Here is a 5369-nt window from a genome sequence, read left to right as displayed (position 1 = left end):
GGATAAACACCTGACCAAAAAATGGCACAGAAAAAAAAGGGAGGGGGACACTTGTAGAATAAGAGATTAAAGGACGTCACAGTGAAATGCAATGTGTGAACTTTGATCCTAAGACAAACAAATCAAATGTATAAAGGACATATTTGATGCCATTGGAGAAATTTAAACACGGGCTGGGTACTAAATATTAAAGAATTATTAATTTTGGAGGTGTGATAATGGCATGGAGACTAGTTAAATAAACACACACAAAATGCCTTATCAGTTAGAAAAAAACACTTAAGAATGTCTGAGTAAAAAGCTTCATGTCTGGGATTTGCTATAACATACCCTGGGCAAAATGTCAATCAACAGCTGTTGAAGCTGGGTAATGGGTACACAGGGGTTTTATTTATCCTTTCTCTCTTTGTATTTGTTGTACATTTTGCAAAGATGGTTTTGACAGACCACTAACAAAAGTTAAGAAAAGATAATTGCATTATTCTGAGGAAAGACATTCTAAAATCTATAAGCTGAGGAAATAACTAGAGATAAATGCTAAAGCTAATAGCTATATAATGATTTATGATACAGCTGAATAGGATATTTGGTCTGAAAAAACCAAAAATATGTTTTTACTATGAAACACATGCAAAGAAAACACTATCATCAGTAATAGAAACTTAGAAATTAAACGACTCCACTTAAATTCTGAAGGGTAATTTGTAGATGCCATATGGTTATGATTTTACATGAGGATCAGGGTGTAAAAACTATGAGAATAGTTTATGAATAGCTTGACAGACATTATTCTGTAAGGTATCACTTATCCAAAATATGATCAATGAAAAAAAATTCAAGTGGGTTGATTGGGCGCGATGTGGGTAGGGAGAGAGACACATCAAAACCCCATCTTTCAGAAACCAGTGATAAGGAAATACAGCAACAATCTGGGATGTTCATGACTGTTCATGTACTTGTAGAATAACAGAACAGCAGGGAGGGACTGTGCCCACAGAAGATGCTGCGATTTGGGATTTGGGGTATCAGCCATCTCCGTTCACCTCTTTCTCTCTAGAGGCATGATTTTCAGATATTCTCAATAGGTTTAAAAGCGTTTACTGAATTCAAATTCTTCAAAAACTGGTACCTCATCTAAGGTGCATATAACTGTCAGCCAGAAAGTGACATTCATCAGGATGACTGTTTTCTAACCATTTCTGGATTCAGAGGGGTTTCCTATGTGGGACAGTAAAGCCTGAATACTTTCTCTAGAAACGCAGGGACCATTTCCCGTAAAGAAACCTCCCCAGTAAGTGTAAGTGGGCCGTCAGAAGAGGAATGACTGACAGTCTAAATAAGGCTAAGCACCACCAGGTTTTGCTTCAAGCATCCATCTTTAGACACATTGAATTTAAATGTTTCCTTATCTTTGGTGTCCTTGAAATACTGTCTCTACAAAGGTCTGGTTTTGTTAATGGCTACTGACATCCCAGATTGTAAGGCTGATATTTTTATATTCCACCATCTCCACACTGAAACCTAAATTGAGAAATTGAAAACGTTTAATGATGACTTTTGCTGGTGGAACAATTCAGAATAATTTCAACTAACATTTGGCCAGCTTGAACATTTGGACTTTTTATTTCCAAAGCAGCTTTCTAGTCAACGATTTGTAACTTCCAAACGGAATGTGTTAGTCAGCTTGGTCTCCCACTCACCGTGACAGGTGTCTCAAACTTTCCCTATTCTGTCCAACCTCCAAACTCATGCTTCCCCGCTCTCTCGGCAGAAGGTCTTACAGTGTGTTTCAGAGCAAAGAGAAGCCATTAATGGGACTGACTTCCACTTCCCACTGCACAATGTAGCAATCTTCCCACATCTTTTCTCCCTCCCTCTTGGAACAGCAGAAGAGAGCAACTGTCCTATGCCAATTCCGTCCACCTACATGCTGGATCCAATCCACACACATTGTCTGGAACCTTTGACTATTGCTATTCCCTGTCCTGCTATCTCCAACCTGTTCTTCTCTGCGTGCCTAAGTCTTTTACATCTTTCAAAAAAAAAAAAAAAAAAAAAAAGCAACAAGCCCTTCCTTGATCCCATATTGCCTTTCATCTGCTACCAACCTCTATTTTCCCTTTTAGGGTCAAACTTCTCTAAGAAGATTAGCTACATTCACTGTGACTGCTTTGTCACCTCTCACCCAATGGCCTCTTAATTCTGCTTTGTCATGTTCCACAGCTGGCCTCACCAAGGCCGGCAATGATCACCATGTCAGTAAGTCCAACAAATGCTTTCAGTTCTTTTGTGATTTGATTTTATATCTGACACTACCGCTCACTCCCATCTTGAAACTCTCCTCTGGCTGGTCATTTTCCTTCTATTTGTATGGATGTATCTTCTCAGTCTCCTAGTGAGTTCAGCCGCATTTAATTGATCCTTAAATGATGGAGTTCCCATGGCTCTATCCTGCCCCAACCATTCTCTTCTTTCCATGCTCACCATTCATTGGCATTCAATTCAGTCACCAAACATTGATATGTACTGGGCATTTACCATGAGCCAGGCATTTGCTGGGAACTAGGGACGGGGTGAGCAAGACAGACACGATTCTTGCTCTTATTTACATTGTTGGGAGGAAGAGAGACAGTGAACAAGTGAAGAGAGACAGTGACAACAAATGTGCTGAGAGTTACTTAAAAGTTCTGGTTGCTATAGAGCTTATAACAGGGGAAAATGAGTCCAAGGTGTTAGGAGAGACGTCCTTGAGCAATAATGTTTACATTGAGATCAAAAGATGAGCTGGCATTAGCTTGATAAAGGGGAGGGGGCTAAAGAAGAAGGCAGGAAAGCATTCCACAGAAGAGAAATGACATAAAAAGTGATCCAAACATTTTGTTTAATGCAAAGTCAATTGAAAAACAGCATCGATATGATTTTACAAAGATATTCACCAAAATTTTAATAGTAGAGTGTTGTTAAAACTTGTTTATGTTTTTCTACATTTATGAAATTATAGAAGCATGAAGTATTTTTGTAATTGGAGAAAACCAAGCAATTGTGCTATTTTCATTTGAATTAATAACATTTTAAAAATTGTGTTAACAATTTCTCCATCTGGTTTCCTCCTTCTTCAAATGTTACAGTTGCTGAAGCTCCTGCCCAAATTGGAAGTTGATCATTTGGTTCTGTGTCTAATCCAACATTCAAAATACTCTGACATTCTGTGCCATCCTGTGGAGCCTATTTTCACTCAGAAATTTGGATCTAGAAGCAGTTTTTAAGGCAAAGATTAAGTTCTGTCAAAACCACCTTTGCAAAGCCCTTACATAGCCCACAAAAACACGGTAACAGTGCTGTTCTGTAGGAAGATTGGTCTACAACATTGGAACAAATCAGATTCTTCAGTTGGACACCAGCTCAAGTAGTTAGCTTGAACCAGAGTGAAGAAAAGAAAATCACACTGCATTTTTAAACACTAGAGCATACTTGGCGTGGAGAGATGCTTCCATTTAGAAAGGCCAACTGAAAAAGAATCCCTGAGGAGGTAACAGCAGCTTCCCAACTTCCATCTCAGGCATAGGCTGGGACACATGCTAACAGAGAGGAACGGAGGGCACAACTGTCCTCACTGTTTTAATCATTATTTTCTTTTTCTTTTTTGCCAAGCAGCTGGGTTAAATCTGCTTAACCCAACTGTGTTCATAGGACTGCCCTGTAAACCTAGGAATGTGCTAGAGATGTTGGGGAGCAATTAGCGAAGTATATACGGCTTGGTTTTGGGCTTCAGAAAGTTTACACTCTTTGAGCAAACACTAATTTTGGAAAGAAATATTCAATACCATAAGCAGCATATAAGAGTATAACAGACTAAATTATAAATTGGTTTTGTCCCAAGTCGTTAACATACCTGTTGTAGGGGTGGAAGTCACAGTGTCTCCCAGCTTCAATTTATACGAGATGGTGGTTTTTCCTACTCCATCCAAACCCAACATAAGAATCTGCTTCTCCCAAACAGACTTTTGAACAGTTCTTCAAAAACATCCCCTATTGTAATTGAATTCAGTTACCTGAATGAAAAGAAAGGCAAGTCAAATAATTGTTTTTTGCAGAGATCTACAAACAACATATATAAAATACAAGTCTCTATTAGAGGTGGCTCCAAGTAAAATTTTTTTAAATCACTTTTTATTTTTCAGTTACAGTTGACATACAATATTATGTTAGTTTGAGGTATATGCCCCAGTGATTAGACATTATATAACTTGATAAGTGCTCATCCTGATAAACCTCATACCCATCTGATACCATACATAGTTGTTACAATATTATTGACTATATTCCTTTGCTATAATTTACATTCCCATGACTATTTTGTAACTACCAATTTGTACTCCTAATCCCTTCACCTTTTCCACTCATTCCCCCAAACTGCCTCCCATCTGGCAACTGTCAAAATGTTCTTTGTATCTATGAGTCTGTTTCTGTGCTGCTTGTTAATTTATTTTGTTTTTTAGATTCAACTTAAACAATCTTAAGTACAATTTGGCCAATAAGGAATAGTATGTCTTTCTCCCCAAAGGAAAACTCAACAAAGTCCTTTGATGCCTTGCCAGAAAATTTTCTTTTCCACTGCAGCATCTCAGTGGGATGGGGGAAGCCCAGTCTCAATGCCATCTGTAGTGGCAGGCTGTAGTCACCTTAAGTATGGAAGCAATGTCACAATAAATACATCTAAACTCTCTTGAAATGAGAATTTCTGAAGCAGAGAATCAGTTTATTTTATGCATGTGAAGCAAAGTCCTTAAGTAGTTTGCTGTTGGCTAGCAGACCATATCAATACCCAGAAAAGAACCTAAAATTTTTCAGAGGCGTGGAAATACAGCAGCGGGACGCCACGCTGCTGCCAGAGACGTTAACTAGGCAGGAGTTGAGGCTTATAATCGCATCCAGTGTTGACCATCACCTTACTCCCAACCAACTTAAAAATGATTTGTTGAAATATAATTTACATACAGGTACAAACATACATGATAATCGCACAGTTTAATAAAATGTCATGGACCAGATCAAAAAGGTGATTACCAGTAACCCAGATCTCTTTGTACCCCCTCTCAGTCATTACCCTCCATCACTACACCGGCGTCTAAAAGCAAAAATAGTGCAGGATAGATTCTATAAAGGAAGGTAACAATAAAGGCAGAAATTTGGAGAAATTTAGCTTTGGAGAAATTTAGCTTTGGAGAAATTTATAGTCTTTTAACAGATCAGTCTATTTGTAATGTGAGCTTGATATTCTAATTAAAGGCATGAAACTAGCACTGTGTCCACACCTCTCACCAAGCTCCTGGAAGGCTACAAAGATTCTTCAAAAAGAAAGAAACAAA

The 5369-nt window shown here is 38.2% G+C and overlaps 1 pseudogene; it reads right to left on the bottom strand.

The window, feature by feature from the left end:
* Window positions 1–1332: 1332 nt before the first annotated feature.
* On the bottom strand, window positions 1333–5114 carry LOC129071598 (ADP-ribosylation factor 2-like; annotated as a pseudogene).
* Window positions 5115–5369: the final 255 nt, after the last annotated feature.

This window comes from Pteronotus mesoamericanus, unplaced genomic scaffold, assembly GCF_021234165.1.
Source record: "Pteronotus mesoamericanus isolate MK-2021 breed Mesoamerican mustached bat unplaced genomic scaffold, CSHL_Meso_final contig_269, whole genome shotgun sequence".
Taxonomy (NCBI): Eukaryota; Metazoa; Chordata; class Mammalia; order Chiroptera; family Mormoopidae; genus Pteronotus; species Pteronotus mesoamericanus.
Note: the sequence above shows the minus strand (reverse complement) of the source record. Positions and strands in the feature narration are given on the sequence as shown.